Source organism: Diospyros lotus, chromosome 12 (genome assembly GCF_014633365.1).
Source record: "Diospyros lotus cultivar Yz01 chromosome 12, ASM1463336v1, whole genome shotgun sequence".
Classification (NCBI taxonomy): Eukaryota; Viridiplantae; Streptophyta; class Magnoliopsida; order Ericales; family Ebenaceae; genus Diospyros; species Diospyros lotus.
In genome coordinates this window covers 32,119,850-32,144,124 of record NC_068349.1, presented here as the reverse complement: position 1 = coordinate 32,144,124, position 24,275 = coordinate 32,119,850, and the positions used below count along the sequence as shown (strand labels likewise).

The 24,275-nt window shown below is 37.4% G+C and overlaps 1 pseudogene; it reads right to left on the bottom strand.

Annotated features, from left to right (window-relative positions):
- Positions 1-24,164, bottom strand: part of LOC127787614 (O-fucosyltransferase 20-like) — a 43,854-nt pseudogene extending 19,690 nt beyond the window's left edge.
- Positions 24,165-24,275: the final 111 nt, after the last annotated feature.

Sequence of the window (24,275 nt, the reverse complement as noted above, 5' to 3'; positions counted from 1 at the left end):
TAATTTTATCCTATCAAAATAATATTATGTTATCCCATCAAGCTAAAGACAATTTTATCCTTCTATATAAAACTCAAAAGTCTGTCACTACCACCATTATCCCCACCACTCCCATTGCCATTGTCATTGTCCTCATCTTTTGTTTCTTTCTTACCCTTCACTCACGGTCGGCTTTAAGGGAAGGCAACCAAGGCAGTTGCCTTGGGCCCCCCACCAAGGCCAGTCCTGCTCTTGTTGGGATGGGCTCATCACATATTATATATATATATAATATTAAATAATATTAGGGGCCTAAAATGTTATAGCCCATATAAAATTTTATTTAGGATCCTTAACTTCTGAGGGCCAGCCCTGCCTTTACTCTATCTCAATTGATGAATCAACCGATTTGTTAAGCCCAATAAAGGTTCCAACAACTCAGCCACATTGTTGTAGTTTTTTTTATTTTTTTTTATTTTAACATAATTATAATCCATATAATCATATGAAAATATAATAATTATATAATATAATTTGATTTTTAAAAAATATAATATAATTATATAAATAATCATGTGAATATATATATTAATATGCATAATTATATATCTATTATTATTGTAAAAGCAAACACCACATTTAATGTTGTCATTTTTTTAACTCTGTCAAACTTTGATAATTTCAAAAATACCCTTCAATAATTTTGAAAATAAAAAATAATTATATTGAAAAGGTTTTTTAGTCATGATCTCCAATATCACTACATCAAATTTTGTATTTATTTAGATTTTGTTTACAAAACTAAATATCGTGCAACTTCTCATTATTATCAGATAAATCTTCATTTGAAACTTATTCATTTAGGTAGTGTTTACTAATCAAGATATGGATTCGAAAAAGTGAGATATGAAAATTATTTCAGATAAAAGTGTTCTTTATTATATTTATCTGTTAATTATTGAAAAAGAAGTCACATAACTTTTTATTTGAGATTTTTCAAATAAATTTATCTCTCTTCTCTTCAAATAAATTTATTTTAGATCTTATAGATAAAAAAAAAAAATGATCCATATATCTCTAATGCATTCTAAAAAAATTAACAAATAATCCGATAAAAATCTCGAAATGCTTCCCATTCTATATTTTGGTTCAAAAAATATTCCAATCTCATCTTATTCATTTTAACAAACGCTACATTAGGTAGGATTTGTTAACCAATATATGGACTGGAAAAAATGAGATATGAGAAGCATTATAAACAAAAATGATTTCTATTATTATATTTGTTAAATTTATCTAACAACCTTTGAAATAGAAGTCACGTGACTTCTTATTTGGGATTGTTCAAAAAAATTTATCTCCCCCCCTTCTAGATAAGTTTATCTTGAATCTTACAAATAAGAAAAAAAAAATAATTCATATGTCCTTCAATGTATTCTAAAAAATTTAATAAATAGTTTGATAAAAATTTTAGAATATTTTTCAATCATATTTTGGCCATTTCATATCTTGATTTAGATAATATTTTAAGCTTATCTTTCTCATTTTAATAAATGCTACCTCAATATTTTAAATAAGTAAATCTATCATTTGGTGTTACCAATAAGTTTTGGTGTAAAACGCCACTGTCATGCAACTCTCATAGGTTTTTTGTTGTCTTTATTCAAAATCTCTTAGTTAATTCTCTTTATTCAAATGCTGTTATTGATAAAATTTGAACCCAAACGAGAGAGAGAGATCAATGATTTGATGTATTACTCTACAACGATATGTTTGTTTGTCAAAGTTATGAGAGAAAATAAAATAGATGATTAAGAAATAAGGAGAATAAAACTGTGAAGAGAGGGCCGAGAGAATCAAAAAATTTAAAGAGAAGTTTTAAAAAGTTAAATAGTGAAAGAAATTAATAATGTAAAAATTAAAATGCTAAGTTTTCAAGTGATTTCAAATAAATTTGGTACAAAAATAAATACATACGTCCATGTATGAATTACACACACAACACTTGTGCCCACAAGCATTCAAGAGTGTAGAATACTGTAAGATCGTAGGTTCGATTTTATTTTTGTGTGGGACTATACTGAAGGGAATCACTAGTACGGAAGTATAGACAAAAATAAAAATTTCACCGTGTATCAAATACATGCAATAAAATATAATATACACGCCATACATGCATTGAATATTTAACCAACATGCATATTCAACAATTGAATACATAAAAAAATGCATGCATGTTGTCCGATATAAGGTTGGGGTACATAAACTATTTCTGTATTGAGACCATGTCCACCTCACGTTATGGTGGTCATAATCTGTCCACACCTAGTATGTAGTAAGGTATTTGTAATATCTAGAGAATTCTAAAAGACTTAAGAGTAAATTATCTTGAAGCAAAAATGGAATTTACAGATAAATTGAGGTTATAGGGTAATTTCTTACTGATATGAATGACCGAATCAACTGCAAGGAGTGCCCTGGAGCTGAGATGATAAAGTAAAATGATATAGTATTAACAAGTATTTCGAGGCATGATTTGTGACATTGAAAGAAATTGAATCAGAAGAAATTTTCGGTACAGTTAAAATACAACTGCGATTTAGGTTGAAAAATCGAATAATTGTAGGGGATTTCTAGGAAATCAACGGAACTTTGAGGAGGTTCATATTCGGCATTTAGAACAACTCTTCAGTAGTTTCAGGAAGAAACAAAAGGGTTTATGGCCAAAATGAAGATTCAGGCCTAAGTGCAGTTTCTCAAAATTACCAGAGGGAGGTCAAAATAGTATTTTTTCAGAATTTTCGAGAATGAAATGGAAATTGTAGGACTTGAGGGTCTCAATGGAAATTATGGAAAGTTTAGGGGCTTCGTGAAAATGGGTCAAAGCATAAGAGACAAATCAGGTGGGGCAAAAGTGTAATTTTGCAAAGTTGAGGAGGAAGCAAGCCAGCCATGGCCGACTAGCTAATGCAGCGTGTGTGTGAAAAAACATACCAAAATAAACCTTTGAAAGAGCAAACTTCAATGGCTAAAACTTGGCTTTCAAAAAGATGCAAAAACAAGACTGTTTTGCTAAGAAAACCCAAATATGTTGAAATTTGATTGAGAAAAACTTGATTACAACCTCTAACTTCTAGATATATTTATAGTGTTTGGCTAATTCAAATCCATCTAATATTTGTAAACAAAATCCAACTAGAATCCTAATAGAAATAAATCCTAACTAAAAGTCAACTAGAATTCTAATAAAAATAAAACCCTAATCAAATATGAAATAGAATCATAAATCAAGTAGAAACATAAAATAGAATCTTAAATCAAGTAAAATCCTAAAATATATGAAGTATTAAAATACTATTTACTACTATTTCAGTGCTATTGTTTTGGCGCTATTGTTTTAGTTTAGTCGGGTCGACCTTGGGCCTGGTTTTGATTGGTGACCACATCATTTACCTCTACTTGAGAAAAAATTCAACCTCAAATTTTGATTCGGGTAGGACAAATCCACGTTCGACAAGTACAAAGAGAGATTAGCCACATTGAATGTTTAGAAATACCCATATGATTAGATAAATCCACAACATAAGCATTATCATTGGTCTTCTTTGGAATCTTGTAAGGATAATATTTTTTTGGCTTGAACTTATTTTGCTTTTCTGTTGGAATCTGTTCATTTTTCAAGAATATCATGACTTCATCTCCAACCTCAAATATCTTGTGCTTCCTAAGCTTGTCAGCTATCATTTTGTATTTCTTATTTGTGTAACTTTTGCTTGACATCTTCTTGAACTGCTTGAACTTTTCTGCTAAGGGAACATAAGCAAAGACATTCCTTCCTCTCTTAGCCCTATCTTCGTTGGCATGGGTCCAACCATCACCATGTTTGTTGCCCTCTACCTCCATTGTATTATTACTGTTAGATTGAGGACGTTGAACATTCCATCTTAAGCGCTTCTCTAATCTGGTAGATCTTATCATATGTCCTCCTTTCATCAGCTTTCTTGATTTTGACTCCTCGATAGCTTCCGAATTCATTTGTAGATTTTTCTTGCCTGGAGAAGCATTCTTTTGCAACTTGACGTAGCGTGTAACGCGTGTGTGAAAAAAACATACCAAAATAAACTCTTGAAAGAGCAAACTTCAATGGCCGAAGCTTAGCTTTCAAGAAGACGCAAAAACAAGACTGTTTTGCTAAGAAAACCCAAATAGGTTGCTGAAATTTGATTGATTAAAACTTGATTACAAACTCTAGATCCTAGGCATATTTATAGTATTTAGCTAATCCAAATCCATTTAATATTTGTAAAGAAAATCCAACTAAAATTCTTATAGAAATAAATCCTAATCCAACATGAAGTAGAATCCCAAATCAAGTAAAATTCTAAAAACTTAAGAAGTATTAAAATAACATAAAGTAGAATCCTAAACCAAGTAGAATTCTAAAACTTAAGAAGTATTAAAATATTGTTCTGGCGTGGTCGGGTTGGCTTTGGGCCGGATCTTGATTGGTGACCGCATCATTCACCTCCATTTGAGAAGAATTCGTCCTCAAATTATGATTTGGGTATGACAACTCAACGTCCGGCAACTACAAAGAAAGATTAACAACATTGAATGTTTTGAAAATACCCATATGATTTGGCAAATCCACGACATAAGCATTATCATTGATCTTCTTTGTAATCTTGTAAGGACCATACTTCTTTTGCTTGAGCTTGTTCTGTTGTCCTGTAGGAATCCATTCCTTCTTCAAGAATATCATGACTTCATCTCCAACCGCAAATATCTTATGCTTCCTATGCTTGTCAGCTGCTGCCTTGTACTTCTTATTCGCCTCGTGCAACTTTTGCTTGACATCTTCCTGAACTACTTGAACGTGTTCAGCTAAGTCACTAGCTGCAACACTGAAACCTGGTACCTTTGGCAATTTTACCAAATCCAATGCATGATTAGGAACTTTCATGTATACGATAGAGAATGGTGATCTTCCTGTTGAGCTATGCACGGCGTTGTTGTAGGCAAATTCTGCTTGAGCTATGACTAGGTCCCATTGTCTTAGCTTGTCTTTGCAAACACTGAGAATCAAATTTCCTAAGGTACAATTCACCACCTCTGTCCGTCCATCAGTCTGGGGATATGCTGTGTTACTGAAATTCAAAGATGAATCGAACATTCTCCACAAGGTAATCCAGAAGTGACTCAAAAACCTTGTATCAAGATCCGAAGTAATAGTTTTAGGGACTCGATGTAGTCTAACAATCTCCTTGAAAAACAGTTTGGTTGTAACTATTGCATCTGCCGTCTTCTTGGATGGGAGAAAGTGTGCCATCTTGGAAAACCTGTCAACCACTACAAAAATAGAATCCATACCTCATTGGGTTTGCGTTAGACCCAACACGAAGTCCATAAACAAATCTTCCCAAATAGCATTAGGAACAGGCAATGGCATGTAGAGACTGGTGTTAGAAGAGTGCCCCTTAGCTGTTTGACATATATAACACCTCGCCACAATAATAGAAACATCTCTCCTTGCTCTTGGCCAATAATACCTTCCCATAACAGCTTCAATAGTCTTGTCTTTGCCAAGATACCCTGCTAAACCACCACCATGCAAATCCCGAATAATTTTCCCACGAAGAGATATGCAAGGGATGCACAACTGATTTCCCTTCATGAGAAACCCATCATGCACATAGAAATCTCCTGATGGTTGCTGAGACATGCATTGTTCCCACACATGTTTGAAATTCTCGTCTATCGCATATAATTCTTTCAAGCACTCAAACCCAACAATCTCAACACCCACACGCCTACTCAAAGCGTCCGCCACTCGATTATGCTGTCTCGACTTATGTACAATTTTATATGGAAATTTATCAATAAAAGCATACCATCTAGCATACATATCACTCCTTAATTGCCTTTGGCTACTCAAGTACTTAAGAGCTTGGTGATCCGTGTAAAGAACAAATTCTTTGGCAATCAAGTAATATTCCCATGTCTTAAGAGCCCTCACTACTGCATAAAACTCCTTATCATAAGTAGACCACTTTCTTCTGGCTTCACACAACTTCTCACTGAAAAATGCAATTGGTCTCTTCTCTTGGGACAACACAGCATCTATACCCACTCCACTCGCATCACACGCAACCTCAAACAATTTGTCAAAGCTTGGCAAAGCTAAGACAGGAGCGGTACATAATTTCTCTTTTATCAAGGTGAAACTTTGCTCTTGTTCTTCACCCCAATGAAACTTTCCTTTCTTTAAACACTCAGTAATTGGAGCCACAATACTACTAAAATGTTTGATAAACCGCCTATAGAAAGTTGCTAACCCATGGAAACTTCGCACATCACTAACATTTTTAGGGGTTGGCCACTCCCTAATAGCTCGCACTTTTTCCTCATCTACCTTTACGCCTCTTTGCTTATAACAAAGCCCAAGAACAACAAGCTCTCACTCATAAAAGTACACTTCTTCAAATTAGCATAAAGTTTGTTTTCCCTCAACACACTCAACACCTCTCAAATATGCCCCTCATGCTCATTAATAGACTTACTGTATATCAAAATATCATCAAAATACACCACAACAAATTTACCAATGAAAGGGCATAATATTTGGTTCATTAGTCTCATGAAAGTGCTTGGTGCATTGGTTAGTCCAAAGGGCATGACTAACCACTCAAACAACCCATCTCTCGTCTTGAAAGCTGTCTTCCACTCTTCTCCAGGTCGAATTCTGATTTGATAATAACCACTTCTAAGATCAATTTTGGTAAAAATCACAGCCCCATCAAGTTGATCAAGCATGTCGTTGAGCCTAGGAATTGGAAATTTGTACCCAATAGTAATTTTGTTGATGGCTCTACTATTAACACACATCCTCCAACTCCCATCTTTCTTTGGTGTCAATAATGCTGGCACTACACATGGACTCATGCTAGTCTGAATGTGCCCTTTTCTCAACAATTCCTTTACCTGCTCACGCAAAATCTCATTCTCCTTAAGAATCATCCGTAGTGTGGTAGGTTAGGCAAGCTAGCACCAAGAACCAAGTCAATGTGGTGTTGAATATCTCTCATAGGAGGTAGCTCATTAGGCAATTCCTCAGGAACCACATCATGAAATTCCTTCAACAATGCCTGCACCTCCACTGGAATTTGATTCACCTTCAGTGGCTCACTCACACTCTCTCCCTTGATAACCAATAAGTGAACCTCTCGAATATCCTTACACTCCCTCACAAACTCAGTGTGTTTATGTGTAATGGTAAGAAAATTTTGTTGAGCCAAATTGCTCTAATCAACCTATTGTGTATTTTGATGTTTAACAAAACATAATTTTAGTAAAACTATTTTTGGTATAGTTAAAACCCCTAATGGATTTTTGATATTTGTTAAGTATTATAGTATTTTGTGTATCAAAATGAACTAAGAAATGCTATTTGATTCTAAGTAGAATATTAGCACTATAAGGGAACATATAAGAAAATGTTTTCCTTTTGGAAAACTAACTCCCGGTATTTTCATAGCTAGTATTCATTATTGTGAAAATGATTTGTAATGAATTTATGCTATGTATTGTATTATCAAAGCAAATCTTATTTTTCTGAAATCTGGACTGAGAGTCGACTCCCGGTGAGGGACAGTCGACTGTAAGTCTATGGAAGTCGATTGTGGATGTGCATCAGTCGATATAGCCGAGCCTTGTTTATGCAGAGTCGAGGTAGCCGAGAGTGGGTTTTAGCTAGTCGACTGTCGAGTCGACTTTAAGCCAATGAGAGTCGACTGTGGGTGTCGCAGAGTCGACTGTCAGTTAGAGCAGTCGACTGCCAGACTGCAACGGTCGGATTTTTGGAGCCGTTGCAAGTCGTTTTGGGAGCCTCATTATAAATATCAAGAGAAGAAATCTGGAGAAGGCTAATGCTCTACCATTTCCTATCTTCCTAAAGCACACCCAAGCTCTCAAGCACTCAATCAAAGCAATCCAAGGTCCAATGAGCTTCAAAGATCTATCCATTGGAGCCTCAAGGCAAAGAAGAAGTTTTCTTCTTATTGGTAACTTGTATCATTTCATTTTGCCTTGTATATTGATCTTGTATTGATATCTATTGTAGTCCAAGTGTGTTGGACATAGGATTGATTTGTTTGTATTAAATTGTGGATTGTGAGTGGCATCCTAGAGCCCAAGCAATCTAGGTGTATTATTGTGTTGTAATAGTTTTCGGGGTAAGCTAAGGGAAAACCTCGGGGTGTACAAGTTTGCTAGGTGATCTTGTGTGGAAACCTAGTGGTGGTTTTAGTGGAACCTCAAGTGTCGGTTTGACCTTGAGAGAATGGAGTAGGTGTTGGATACACCGAACCACTATATATCTTGTGTTTATATTGTGGTTGTTTGTGTATTTATATTGCTATCATTTCCAAACAACATATATATTTATAACAAGTGTATTTTGTGTATAAGTAAATCTCAAGAGTTTTAAAAAGGAAAGAATCAATTCAATAAGTTTTAATCACTCAATTCACCCCCCTTTTGAATGGCCATTGTGTGTGTCAAGGGACCAACAATTGGTATCAGAGCGGGTTCTACAATATTTGTGATCATCAATCTCAAATCTTAGGATAGATCTTAAAATGGCCTCATATGTATCTAATGGTATTGTTGAGGGAACTTCTCCCTCCCGTCCCCCATTCCTTGATGGAACCAATTATAGCTATTGGAAAATGAGGATGGAATCCTATATCTTTTTAATTAGTTATCTATTGTGGAAACTTGTTAGGGATGGTTTTACATTATCTAAGGAAGAAGAAAAAGATTGGACTGAAGAAGATATAAATAATCTTGAAATGGACCATAGGGTCAAATATATATTGTTTTGTTCTATATTGCCTAGTGAGTATGAACAAATCTCTTCATGCTCCACATCTCATGAAATATGAAAAAAATTAGAAGTTATGTATGAAGGGACCGATCAAGTTAAGGATACTAGAATAAATCTTTTGATGTCCCAATATGAAGGGTTCAAATTATTAGCCAATGAGACCATTAGTGATATGAATGCTAGATTTCAAAAATTGGTTAACTCTCTAAAGATGCTTGGCAAGGTTATCCCCGAAAGTGATCAAGTAAAGAAAATACGTAGGTCACTTAGCATAGATTGGCAACCTATGGTTACCGCTATCACTCAAGCCAAAGATCTTGGAGTCTTGAAAATGGAAGAGCTCATTGGGAATCTCTTAACCCATGAGTTAGTTCTTAATCAAATGAAAGAACCCATAAAGAAGATAAAGAATATAGCTTTAAAAACTAAATTTTCAACTAGTAGTGAAAGTAAGTCTTCTAGTGAAAATGATGAAGATTTAATTCTTCTAGAAAAGACATTAAAGAGCTTAATGAAAAAGCAAAGTAAGGGTAGTAAGAAATCGCTTCCTACTTGCTACAATTGCTAAGAAGTTGGGCATTATAAAGAAATAAAGTAGAATCCTAAATCAAGTAGAATTCTAAAAACTTAAGAAGTATTAAAATAATATAAAGTAGAATTCTAAACCAAGTAGAATTTTAAAACTTAAGAAGTATTAAAATATTATTCCGGTGTGGTCGAATCGGCTTTGGGCCGGATCTTGATTGGTGATCACATCACAACTATTTTGAATATAAGCTTATTTCATGACTACCAGTAGTCTCTCCATCACTTAAAATATTGATGCTTGTATCCTCCTTTGGTCCAGGTACTTGATCAGCTATAGTGGTAGTTGCTACAACATTCTTAGTTTCGGAATCTAATTCTAGATTAATATCGAAAGCAATTGAGCTACCCAAGTTAACTAATCTGGGAGATCCAACACCCTTATCCACAAAGAGACCCATTTGACCATCTTGCTTTTGCAATCACAAAAGTGAATATGTTCCTATTGCCTTCGATTCAATCATGCTAGAGCCTGAATAAACTGTAGAAGGATCTGCTACCATGGTCTCCATCTCTTTCACAGTCGCAAGCCGATCAGAAGAAACACCGCCATCCTTGGAGTGCGAAGCAATGCTTGAGCCCTCGGGACTAGAAAATACCCCAGTATAAGTCAATAACTTTGGACTTTCTGTCATGTTAGCAGCATAAATCAGACTTAAGTTTGCAAACGTTGAGATTGTTGGGACAACATAATGTTCGAGATCAAGCTTCAAACTCAACGAAAAACCATTTTTTAGTTTATACTCATCGTTTCCTCAATGGTTGTGTTGCTGCGCATTTCTCCTAACCCCTTTACCGCTAGGGTTGGCTATCATATGACCAAGATCATTCTCATTGTCGCTATCATCCATCATTGGTCTTCTAGGATTAATGAGGATAAGATTAATGGTTGGTCTTCTCGGTTTAACATAACCAGCTTGATTCACGCCATTAGTCTGATTCCAATTATCCTTAACTCATTGTAAAACGCCCAATTGGTTGCGGATTCGCTCCAATTGCTGCTCCATTGTACGAATTATTTTTCATTGTTTTTCGATTGCTCTCCAAACCGCGAGCAGCTCTCGATCACCATCACGAGGCTGGTTGCTACTGTTACCTTCAAGATTAGCCATCTGATTGGTTGATGAACCGCTTTGATACTACCTGACACAGCGTGTAGTGCGTGTGTGAAAAAATACACCAAAATAAACCCTTGAAAGAGCAAACTTCAATGGCCGAAGCTTGACTTTCAAGAAGACGCAAAAACAATACTGTTTTACTAAGAAAATCCAAATAGGTTGCTGAAATTTGATTGAGAAAAACTTGATTACAACCCCTAACTTCTAGGTATATTTATAATGTTTAGCTAATCCAGATCCATCTAATATTTGTAAACAAAATCCAACTAGAATCCTAATAAAAATAAATTATAAGTAAAAGTCAACTAAAATCCTAATAGAAATAAAACCCTAATCAAACATGAAATAGAATCTTAAATCAAGTAGAAACATGAAATAGAATCCTAAATCAAGTAGAAACATGAAATAGAATCCTAAACCAAGTAGAATCTTAAAATATATGAAGTATTAAAATACTATTTACTACTATTTCAGTGCTATTGTTTCGGCGCTATTGTTCTGGTTTAGTCGGGTCGACCTTGGGCCGGGTTTTGATTGGTGACCGCATCACCAGCCTCTTCTGGTCGTCGACCAACGCCTACCGACCAGTGAGGTTTCGAGGAAATGGGTTGGGCATGCTCTAGTGTCAAGTTTGGGCAAACATTGGCCAAGATGATGGTCGAATTTTGGAGATTTTCAACCAAGCTTTCGGTCGAATTTTGAAAGCAACGCAATCTAGTTTTGTGGTCGGTTTTAGCCACGATTAGGTCGATCCAGGGGAGGTAGAATCCTCTGCGGGGTCAGTTTGACAAGCCTTGAGCATTTGGAAGCTCAGGGTTGCCTATAAATAGAGATGATCGAATGTGTTAAAAAATTAAACTCTCAGATTTGAGAGTTCAGGAATAAATTGAGGGCAAAGGATAAGAGGTTTTTGTTCCCTATGTCTAGAGGATCATTCCTATGAAATTTGAGCAATTTTCATTGAAAGATGAGAGAGTTATAAAGTTTCGACGAAAAATCGAGTTGAGCAGTCAAAAAATGGCTCCAATCGACCTATTTGAAGCTATAATCCAATAGATGATGAAGAGAGGAAGGCATAGGTTCAAACGGGAGGTAAAACGAAGCTTAAACAAAGGAGATATAGCCAAAAAAACAAGGCAGATCGTAGTTTGTTCGGCGTGCTGGAGGATGAAGACGACCGACGCGTGCAATGCACGTGCCAGCCAGGCCCTGCGAGTGGGGCGCGTGGAGCACCTTGTGGGGGCGCGTGAGGGCACGTCTGGGCTCAAAAAAATATGAAAAAAAATTGCTAGATTCCTATAAAATCGAGACCTAGAAGGTTGTGCAAAAAGTTTTGGTTTTAGCCTTCCTGGTTTCTCAATTTTCGCAACAACCAGTCTCATTTTGCGTGCAAATGAAGCTTCGAGGTAAGTTATGGAATTTTTTTTTGAAGTTCTTAGAATATTATAAATTATTGTGAAAAAATATTGGAGAAAATAGTTAAAGAGGTATTTATTTGAAATTTTAGAAGGGAAAATGAGAGAAAATGAAGGAAAAATAAGAAATTGAAGTATTGATTCTTTGGGTGAATAAATATGATTTATAGGATTATTGTGCTCGAGATAAAGTGATTTGTGCAACTTTTGAGGTTTGGCACCAAAATCAGGGCAGTGCGCGTTTTTCAAGATATTTCAAACTTCGCGCTAAATGCGAGTGATTTTGTCTCCAAAACTTATATATGATATAATTGTTTATTATGCATGATATTTATGAAAGTCATGATCATTTTGTCATATTGCATGGAAAGTTGTGATATTTGCAGGGCACGATGTTATTAGCATATTAATACTCGTGCATGGGATTGAGATGTTGCCCCGATAGTGTAACCGTAATTTCCCAAGGGCAATTGGTGGAACAACGTTAGGATTATCCTGAAAAAGATCGGGATTTTGCCTAGGGTTTCGTGTCGGGCTGGGTGGCCAGAGAAATTACACTAGGGCATATATTGTTCATGTATTTGCATCTTGTATTCATGTATCTGTTTTTAAACCCTCACTAGAAGATTCATCTTCTAATTGAGTTATGTCCCTAGAATATTCAAACGTTCAAATTGAGACTTGCAACTTAGGCAAGGAGGTGGTTGAGATATGACGGCACGGGGTGACGTATCCCATGGATTCAACATGTTATTTCGGTATTTTGTTTGTTCATGGAGATCCGGATATGTTTCAGATGAGTTAGAAATGGCAATATATATTTGAGGTATCATTTGATTGCACCTAAGGTGTTTAGTTGTTATCTCGGGAAACGAGTATCCATGTATTTAACTTTTGAAAATGTGAGGTAATGGTACGAATTCTTATGATGATTAAAGTGAATTTGATTATGTACTATATCAGGTTTCGATTATTACTTCCGCATTTGTAATGATATGTTGGGGGTTTTCTCTTTGGAATATGGTACTTGAGGTTTAAGAAATGTATTTTGGAAAGAGAATATGTATTTATATGATGGGACCCAGATAGTGACAAGCTCGAGAAAAGCAGAGTGTAACAGTTGGTATTAGAGCTAAAGTTTATTTGGAAGCCTTAAGTGACTCTGATACAGTTGGTATCAGAGGGAAAGTTTATTTGGAGACTTATGAGAAGTCTGACTTGGAGACTAAGGGGATCCAATATTTGGAACCAATTAATAGAAACCCCAAGTGGAGGCTTGGGGAAAAAGAGTCTGATGGTTCGTAAAGAAAGAAATCCCTATTTAAAGATTCGAGGATTGATGGTTGAAGTCTTAGAGATTGTTGATTTGAGGATCTAACCTTGTTAAGCGATAGAATGACTAGTCGAAATAATCTAGCTATGAGAGTTAGGATCCAATGATATGATTCGGGTGTAAGGATGAGTCGATAACCATGATTATGGATCCGAGAGATTTAGAGATTGTTAATTTGAGGTCATTAGTCGAAATCCTTATGATGAATGATGTGATAACTTGCGGTTATCGAGGATGATCGAATCGTGAATGATTAGTTAGATATGACATGTCTTAACTAATGAGTTCGGATTAGATGATAAGTATTTTCGAGGATCATTTAGTATCTCAGAAATAAGATGTGTAGATTAAGGATCCAAGGGATTGGATCAAGTGAGAGACCAAATGTGGTCAAATGATAGTGTAATAGTCAAGCCAATTGATGAGACAATAGTGGTGCAACTGATATGACTCGCAAGGACAAGATAAGGAACCCTAGTAGTGTGGCGACACTACTAGTTAAGTGTTTCGAGTGACAGATTTGGATCTAGGGACCCACGTGCATATGGCTGATGGATGGCTTGCAATAAGGTGTGAGAGACCCGTCGACCAAAGCATCATAACAGACTGCTTGGGAGATGATTAGATGTTGAAGATCTTGAGCAACATAGTAGGGTTTGTACCTTGTAGGGGGTTCGAGTCCCAATGGTTTAGGATGCGAGGTGTGCCACTAGTTGAGGTTGAAAGAGGCCAGAAGACTAGGGAATCAACCCGAAATGAGATGGATTAAATATGGATTGTGTGTCCTATTTAAAGAATTGCATTGGGGTTCACGGTCATCTTGGGAGTGGGTGACACGATGAACAATGCGAGGATCGAGGAGTAGAATACCTCGGTATCTATTATAGCAATGGGATCATGAGATGGTCGTGTGCCTCACTTGAATCTTCTGTTTAAGAATCTTGTTCTCAAGATGTTAAGACTGTGTGACAGGATTATCTGGAGAGTTTATGAATAAAGATAAACTTGTTTTTTATTAATATATACAAATATATAACAAATGTATTTATTACAAGTCTGTTAGATGTCATCCAAATTTAGTATTAGGGCATACACTATTAATAACGAGGGTGTGGACGCGTATGCGGTAGCCCAAAGTAACCCTTACTCAGGGTGTTGTTGCATACTTGTGCACCCATGCGCGAGCATGCCAAGCCATGCGCAGAGGGCCCCCGTTAGGCCATGCCACCCCTGAGTGACCCCCACCCGAGGATTTGAGATGGTTGCTCGGGTGGCCACGTGGCGTAACCTCCTATCTCTGATTCCTTTATTTTTTTTTTTGTCGATCTATTCTGTATCTTTTATTTTGTGGGCCATATGAATTTGTAATTTTATAATAGCATAAAAATTACTAAAATTATATGGTTACTTGCCATTTTCCTGTTCATTCCGTGCGACTCTTATTTCTTAATAAACCCTAGCGATCTTCTGCTTTTCTGCAAATCTTAACCTTTATCTCTCTCCCCCCCCCCCCCCAGATGAATGAAGCGGAAGAAACACCTTTGACGAACCCAAATCCCAGAAAATCAGTGCCCGTTTGCGAAGAGCGCAAATCAAACCTTTCAAAGTACAAATGCCCAGGTTGTTGGTATGCTCTTGCAGCCTCCAGTGCGTTAAAGGCCACAAGCGACGTACCTGCTGTATGGGCAAGCGCCAACAGACTACTAAATTCGTTCCTCTCTCCCAGTTCAACGATAATGTGCTACTCTACAACAGCTGCAATACCTGGATTGCATGGCCCATGTTTGGCATGAAAACATCATTGTTCTCGGCTACGATGAAGTCAAGGGCAGCCATAAAGGAAGCTTTGTTTCCAAATGGCTCAAGTTCCCCAGGCAAGGCAAGATCTTCCTTGTTGTATAAATGAGGAAATTCTGTCATTAGCGGTAGCAAGGCTTCTTTCCCTCCCAATGGTTTACCACCAGCCCAGTATATTCTTGAGCTCTTCGGAGCTCCCAAGGCCTTGAGCAGTTTATACAATAAAGTGAATACCATCTTAATTACTACATATCACAAGAATTAATTGAGAAAGAGGCAATAAGAACAACAACAAAATGTACGAGAATTTGGTTATGAAGCTTACCTTGTAATTTCTTATGCATTCAAGGGGCAGAGCCCTGCAAGCTTTCTATGTTGGACGAAATTCAAATTTGAAGATCGTTTATGAAGGATAAGGCCATCCGACTGTGTAGATTGAATTGTTGTAACTTATAATTTAAAGTTTGAATGTGTATGTTTAGACTAGTCTTGCTGTATGGCTCAGAATGTTGGGCAGTCAAATACTGGCATGAGCAAAAGACGAGTGTAGCGGAGATGAGAATGTTAAGATGGATGTGCGGCCATATAAGAAAGGATAAAATTAGAAATGAAGTTATTCGTAATAAGATAGGAGTAGTGCCAATCGAGAAGAAGATGAGAGAGACTAGACTAAGATGGTTTGGTCATGTGAGAAGGAGACCAAGAGACGCTCCAATGAGGAGAGTTGATGAAATTGAACAATTAGTCAAAAAAAGAGGTAGAGGCAGACCCAAGAAGACTTTAGGAGAGATATTAAAGTTTGATATGAAGTGTATGGATTTAAATGAAGATATGACAAAAGACAGAAATACATGAAAGTCTAGAATTCATGTAACTGACCCCACATAGTGGGATAAAGGCTGGATATGTTGTTGTTGTTGTGTATGTTTAAATTTTAGGTTATCTCTATAATTTAGGAGATATAATTTCATATGTTTTAGGAGATAGAATATCCTATCTCATCTCCTATTTTCTAGGAGAAAAGATAAGGATAAGTAGAGTATTCAATTTCTTGTTCTCGGCTCATTTAGAATTAATCAAGCATTATTTTTTTTTTCTTGCTTGTTTCATGGTATGAAAGACTAAGTTAAGCCTAAAGTAGTTTTTTTTTTTTTTTCTACTGTTTGTTTTTTCCCTTTTCGAAAAGATCATGGCTGGTGCAAACCAAAACCCTACCCTTACAAAAACTTCAACCACCAATTCCCCAAGTGCTGTTCACCATTCAGCTCCTTCTCAATCCTTTCCTAACATGTCCAGCCATTTAATCGACAATCACCCACTATAAATTACTCACCATAAGTTAAATGAGAGTAATTTTAGGGAGTGGTTTCAATCAGTTTTATTAGTGATCAATGGCAAAAAATAAGCAAGATATTTGACTGGTGTGACTCCAGCTCCTTCGCCAACAAACGCCTCTTATAGCATATGGGAGGCAGAAAATTCAACCATCACGGTATGGTTGATAAATTCCATGGGGACTAGGATTGAAAGGACATACCTCTTCTACAAAACAGCCAAGGAGATTTGGGACTCAATGCAAGAGATGTATTCAGATTTGGAGAATTCATCTCAAAGCTTTGAGGTAAGGTCAGCCATAAGGAACATTAAATAAGGTAATCTAAGTGTTACAGATTATTTTAATACTTTGGTAGAGTTATGGCATGAGATGGATTTGTTTTATACTATTACTTGGGAGAGTGCTGCTGATAGTGTTAAATACAACAAGATGATTGAAACGAATTGAACTCATTGAACTCCAGCAATCGGCAATTGCTGTAGAACTTGGAACGAATTGAACTCAAGTCAATTCAGTTCCAGCGATTCCGACAAAGAATTACCTCTCAACTTGAAAATTTAGGAGGTATTGATCGGTCAAGGAAAGCGTGTATGTGACCAAGTCTGTGATGGGTGATTACTAGAAGTGTTTCCGATCTAAACTGGAAGGAATTCTGGATCAGATTGCTAGCAGCGATAAGAGCAACAGATTTCGGCTACTGCAATTGCAATTCAAGAAGGCGATTTACCTTAATTGCAACACCGTAGCTGAGATCCAGAATCAAAGCACGTCTAAAGCAGCTAGCCTAAGAGGTGAGTTCCTTTGATCAATTATATACTCAGAATTGAGACGTAGCGAAGGCGTGGTGGTTTAGGCGATACAGGCTTAAGTGGATCTTAAGTGGGGTGAGAAGTGCCGCCACTATATGTGACCGAGTTGCGACGGCAGGTGCGATCGAAACGGTCTAGAGGAGAATTCCGCAAGTAGCGATTCTCAATTGACTTGATTTCAGTTGTGATTCCCAACTCAGATTGGGAAGTGGTGAGAAGTGAAACTGCGTAATTAGAGCCATTGCAATCACTATCGGATTTTGGAGAATTTGATTTGGAGCATGTTTAGCAGTAAGAATTGAGGTTGTTAAACTGAAAGCAACCATTGCAGGGCTGAATTAGATTTCAGGGATTAAGGATTGCTAAATTTTAATACAAGGAAGAGTTTCCGAAGGGATCCATAGAGGCTGATCAAGAGGCTGTTACAGGGTGCAATTTCAAGAAATTGAACTGAAGAGATGGCCGAAGGACTAATTGCTGCAACAAAGGAAATTAAGGACCTCCGTAGGAAGTTGGACCATTTGTTAATCCTGTGTTCACCTAAATTTCAGACTGCTAATCGGACTTTATCAACCTCAATTTCAAGTGTTGATTTGCCTACTATTGCTCCATTGGCTATTTCGGTGTTTGACAAGGATAGGCTAAAATGGTGGATCTGACAATGTAAACGGGTGTTCTACCAACATCAAGTAGTTGAAAAGGAGAAGGTAAAAATGGTTGCAGCTAATCTGAGTGGAATTTCATATGTGTGGTTCTAGAATTGGAGCTGGGGAAGGGTGGAATTGAGCTGGCCGCAGTTTGTAATTGGCTTGTGTAACCGGTTTGGAGAAAGGACCAAAACTTATATTATCAATGGAGCTTCTAAGCTTGTTAAGCTAGAGATGCAAGAAGCTGGTGAGGAAGAAAAAGAAACGGAATAAGGGATTGAAGAATTGGGGGATGGCAGTCCAATGGTTGGCAACATCTCAAGCACCCCAACTGGTACTGAGAATTCAAATTCTAAAACCCTCAATATGACACCGTTGGAGGAGGTAACTGTTGAGGATGAAGCTGAGATGTTTACTAGCAATCCGGGAGGCAAAGATCTTGGAATGAAAACGACCACAATAGCCTTAGATTGTGGAGATCTTAAATCTATTTCTCTTGAAGGAATAGGAATGGAAGGAGTTATTAAATTACCTATTATGGATCAGGTAACTCCAACTGAGAAATCAGTCAATTGGGAGGAAACTTGTGCTTTAATCGAAGTGGATAACCAATGGAGGGCAGTTCAAGAATGGTTAGAGGTTAAGGGAGGATGCTTGCATGAAATTGATTACACTAAAACCTTCTAACAGTATGTTTTTGATTTAGAGCAATTGAGGATGCAGAAGGATAAAGTGAAACAAGATGAAAGGAAGAAAAGGAAGGGATTTTTTGTTGAAGCAACCGAGACTCTTGTTGTTTTGCTTACTCATGTTTCCATTGGTGTAGCAGCAAGACATACTGTTGTTGCTGCTGAGGAGAAAGAAAAAAGAAAGCAAAAGAGAAGGAAAAAACAAGATAAAAAGAAGGAAAAGTGAAAAAGAAACCAATGGGTGAAGACGAGCATTGGATGAAGAAACAATGGCTTGGTTGTAATAAGTTTCTTAGAGACAAGAAACCCTTCAAGGAGAGGGGAATGTCACAACTCATGGGTAGTTAGAAGGGCATTATTGTAATAAGGTTGTAGTAATTAGTAGGAGGTATTTTGTGAGTTGTTAAGAGCACATGAGTGCTATTTTTCAGATTTCATTTACTATTGAATAGCTTATAAATAGGGCCTAAAATGTAGAGAAAGGCATGTTGATGAATGAAGTGAATTCTTATCTCCCTAATTTTCTCTCCATCTCGTTTCCTCTCTAATCTCTCCCTCTCTTTCTCTTTTGATTTCTCTTTCCCTCCTTTAAGTCTATCATCCAGTTTCTCTCCCAAATTCCAATCACAACCCTAGGTAACCCTAGGAATGCGATAATATTTTTCTCATGACCTAACCAATTACTTGCTTGACCATGGGATTTTACACCAAAGCTCTTGCTCCTACACAGCACAACAAAATGGTATGGTCGAACGAAAAAATAGGCATATCTTAGAAGTTGCAAGAGCAATGATGTTCACAACCCATGTCCCTCATTCATACTGGGGGGAGGCGGTTCTTACATCAGCTTTCCTTATAAACTGTCTACCCTCCAAGACCTTGAACTTCAAAACCCCCATTGATACCCTTTGTACCTTATATCCTCATGCTCATTTTCTCCAATCTCTTGCGCCTAAAGTGTTTGGTTGTGTTCTTATGTTCATAATCATAGTCCTTCTCGTACTAAGCTTGATCCCAAGGCCCTAAAATGCCTCTTCATTGGTTATTCTCCTACCCAAAAAGAATACAAGTGTTACAGCCCTATGAACCGAAAATACTATATTTCCTCCGATGTTACATTCTATGAGGATATTCCCTATTATCAGTCCAACTCATCTATGGATCTTCCCACTGATCCACTTCCAACTCCCACTCTTTAACTGTCAGTGTATTCTCAAAGGGGAGAAATTATTAAAACCTTTAATAACACACTAACAGTGAAATCCCCTCCTACTATAGCAGGTATAGCTCCAGCTAACCCTAAATTAACTCCTGATCCTGAATTAACCACTAATTCTAACACAATAGTATTTGGCCATTGTTCTGGTCAGAACAATACCAAACCAGCTGACCCTTTGTTTGTTTATTCCCGACGACCAAAAGACCAAACTAAGCTGCAGCAGTGTCAATCATCTCTACCAACAGCTATTGGTCCTTCAAAAGATATCTACAGGACTGAAGAATAATGTTTAGAGGACAGCCCTGAAACAAGGGAAACTCTCAACAATGAGCATGACACTAGCAGTGATGCAGCACCTGAGGACAGGCTGGATTGGGCAAAATACCCACCGAAAAGGGGTAAGGTACTGTGCAAAATACCCACTGAAAAATCATTTGACCTATGCTAAGTTGTCTCCTAAATTCAGAGGGTTTATTGCCAAAGTTGATAGTATAGTTATTCCAAAAGATATCCAAGGAGCAATGCAGGATCCTAAATGGAAAGCAACGGTTATGGAAGAAATGAAGGCCCTGGTGGGAAATGGCACTTGGAAAATAGTGACCTTTAGACAAAAAGATAATTGGATACCGATGGGTATTTACTGTGAAGCATAATGCTGATGGTAGTGTTGAAAGGTATAAAGCCCGGTTGATGGCCCAAGGGTTCACTCAAACATATGGGATAGATTATGAGGAGACATTTGCACTTGTGGCTAAATTGAATTCTATCCGGGTAATCCTTTCTATTGTAGTAAATTTAGATTGGCCATTGTTTCAGTTTGATATTAAGAATGCATTTCTTAATGGGGACTTAGATGAGAAAATATATATGAGGATCCCACTTGGTTTTGAAGAGGTGGCTGGCATAGGAAATGTGTGCAAGCTAAGAAAATCTCTATATGGATTAAAGCAGTCACCTAGAGTATAGTTCAAAAAATTCAGCATGTCCTTAATTCAATTTGGGTATCAACAGGGACAAGTTGATCATACTTTGTCTGTGAAAACCATAGAATATGGGAAGAAATCTATTCTAATTATTTATGTTGATAATATCATTGTAACATGTGATGATCTACAAGAAATTGAAGCCTTAAAAGGGAAGCTGAAGGCAGAATTTGAAGTCAAAGATCTCGGGCTTATGAAATACTTCTTGGGTATGGAAGTGGCTAGAAGTGAAGAAGGGTTATTTGTATCACAAATGAAGTACACCCTGCATTTACTAAAAGACACCGGGATGTTGGCATGCAGACCTACTGGCACTTCACTAAACAAGGGCTGGAAATTAAGAGAAACAGAAGGTGATATTCTGGTAGACAAAGAAAGGTACCAACACTTGGTGGGAAGGTTGATTTATTTGTCTTTGACTAGGCCTGACATTGCCTATGCAGTAAGTAAAATAAGTCAATATATGCACTCACCCACACAAAGACATATGGATGCAGTATTTCATGTACTAAGGTATTTTAAAGGAACACTTGGAAAAGGATTAATGTTTCGAAAAATAAAGGAAAAAGGAATTGAAGAATTTGTGGATGCAGATTGGGCAGGTTCAAATGAGGACAACAAGTCAACAACGGGATATTGTACCAAAGTATGGGGAAATGTGATAACATGGAGAAGCAAAAAACAATCAATGGTGGCCCACAGTAGTGCTGAGGCAGAATTTCGAGTGATAACTCAAGGAATATGTGAAGTGATATGATTAGAGAGGCTATTGAAGGACCTAAAGATACCCTTGGCTCAACCTACAAGGGTATACAATGATATTAAGTCGACAATAAGCATAGTAAAGAATCTTGTCCAACATGATTGCATGAAACATGTGACGATAGATAGAAGTTTTATAAAATGAGAAATTGAAGGAGGGATAGTCTTGTCTTATATTCCCACCAAAGATCAAGTAGTAGATGTGTTCACAAAGGCTATGGTGGACCGAGGTTCGAATTTCTGATTGGCAAGTTGGGAATGAGGTGCATCTACTCCACAGTTTAAGGGGGAGTGTTAGATGAAATTCAAAATTGAAGATTGTTTATAAAGAATAAGGCCATTCGGCCGTGTAAATTGAATTGTTGTAACTTATAATTTAAAGTTTGAATGTGTATGTTTAAATGTTATGTTATCTCTATAATTTAGGAGATAGAATATCCTATCTCATCTCTTATTTTTTAGGAGAAAAGATAAGGATAGGTAGAGTATTTAACTTCTTATTCTCGGCTCATTTAGAATTAATCAAGCATTATTTTTTTTCTTGCTTGTTTCATTCTATCATGGTAACTCATGTTTGATTTTGAAGTTAAGAGCTCAGGCCGTAGCTTCCTCTCATTCATTTCAATCTCATCATACTTGTGACTCAAATCGGGAAGGCAACCCGTCCTCACCCACACATCCTTCTCCATTCGTAGATGAAGAGCAAGATAAGGACCTTTGCTCCGCATCCTCTCCGTGAACTTGTTACCAAAGTCTAAAATTGGTGGGGGCAAACCTCAGTGCCTGAAACGCAACCTATGATAAAAAGAAAAAAAAAAAAAAGCTTGTAGTCAACATACTAATTAAGGAATCAAATAAAGAGCAACAACCTTTATAGATAAAGGTGTGATTAAAAATTAAAAGCAATTAGGGCTCATGAATGAAGGGACAAATATACCTTGCGCCTAAGCTTCTGAAGATCAGATGGGAGATCTTTAGAAAATCTTGAATCCAAACCACGTAAGAGCAGAACCCCCTCTCTCCTAAGCTGCAGAACCAACAGAAATAGCATCAGCAAAGATTCATCATGACACAGGTCAGACTACCCAGCTGGGCATATACAACGATAACAATCAGAAGCCTTAACCGCACTACGCTCCTTGGTGGAATGGACAACCATTGGGCACGTACTTCCAAAATATTTCAAAACAATCAGTAGCTTTTTCATAGCCTTATGGCAGCAAGTAAGTCAAAAATTAAAAGAAAAAGGCCTACTGTCTGTGGCAGTGCACACAAGTGAAAATAAGATCCTTCAGCCAAATTATTAGTCCAAAATATATAAAGGATTGATTGAACTTAAAATGAGCTACACCCATCTGAACAATTTGAACTTCCAAGTTCTTTCTGCCCTATTTATTTGGTACTATAACAATTAAACAGACATATAAACACTAAACCAAATTCCAGCCTTGCAAAATACAATCACAGGAACTTTGCCTTTGTTTATTATACACCAAAAGAAATTAAGCACTGTCTTGCTTATCTAGAAGTGATCAAGCACATATATGGCAATGTTTCATACCCGTCTAAGGTAATCAGCTCGAATCCATTGAGGGGTGACATTGAATGGCACCTGTTTCTCCTCTACCGGCCTTGACATCAAGTGTGTGGATGGCAGTGATGAAACTATGCGCACATCATCGGCAAGCACTTTCTTGAAGTGATCCAAATCAAATATATCTGAAAATTCACTGCAAAAAATGGGGAACAAAAGCAGAAACAACAAACAGTAAGCCTCCAAAATTTTTCATAATTTTCAATACCAAGAGCAGCAAAACAAAGAAAATAATAAAGCATCATGTCAATTTGAAATGGGAAAATCTGGCATTAGGATTTTTTTGAGTTTAACTCTTGATTATATTCTTCTCTTCGACAGATAGCTCTGTCCATCCGGCAACCATATAATTCATTGTTTTGGGTCACTTGTTTCTTCTAACCCCCCAAAAAATAAAAAATAAAAATCAAAGATCGTGCAAACCTTTCATCGCCACAAACGACGTTGACTTGCAAGACGGGAACAACCAGAGCAGCCCCAAGAATTCTGGCGATCACCACAGCGTCAACAATCTGATTCCTCGCTGGTTCATCCCGCCCGAGACCACCACCATCAGATACCGCGTTCTATCCTTCACAATCTCGCCGCTCCATTTTCTGTACGCCTTGCTGAAATCCAAACACGGCCTGTACCCCGACCCATCCGGCTGCTCCCAGAACTCACTCTCCTCCTGTTCTTCTTCTCGTTCCTCAACGACATGATTCTCACTCTTTGCCGCAACAGCAAGCTGCGACCTCGAAAAGCCATTTGACGAGGCCGAACACGGGGCATCGAGATCGAGTTTGGGCCACAGCATGAGCATCCCGAGAAATGCTCAGAGAAAGAGAGAGAAGAGCCAAAGCCTAGGGTTCTTGAGGACATTGCGCTTGGTCATGGAGGACTTCTTAGGAGACAGAAGCAGGGACTGGAGAGAGGAAGAGGATAGAGAGGTGATTATCTGAGAGGGAACGGAGATGTAAGCTTGTTGCTGCTTCCATTTCGCCATTGCAGAGAGAGAGAGAGAGAGAGAGGCACGATCACCAAGAGGCCGACGATTTGACTATGGTGGTGTCCGGACCTTTCATGAGGCCCATGGGGCGGTTGCCTCAGGGCCCATTAAAATTTGGCTATTTGGGGCCCATAAAT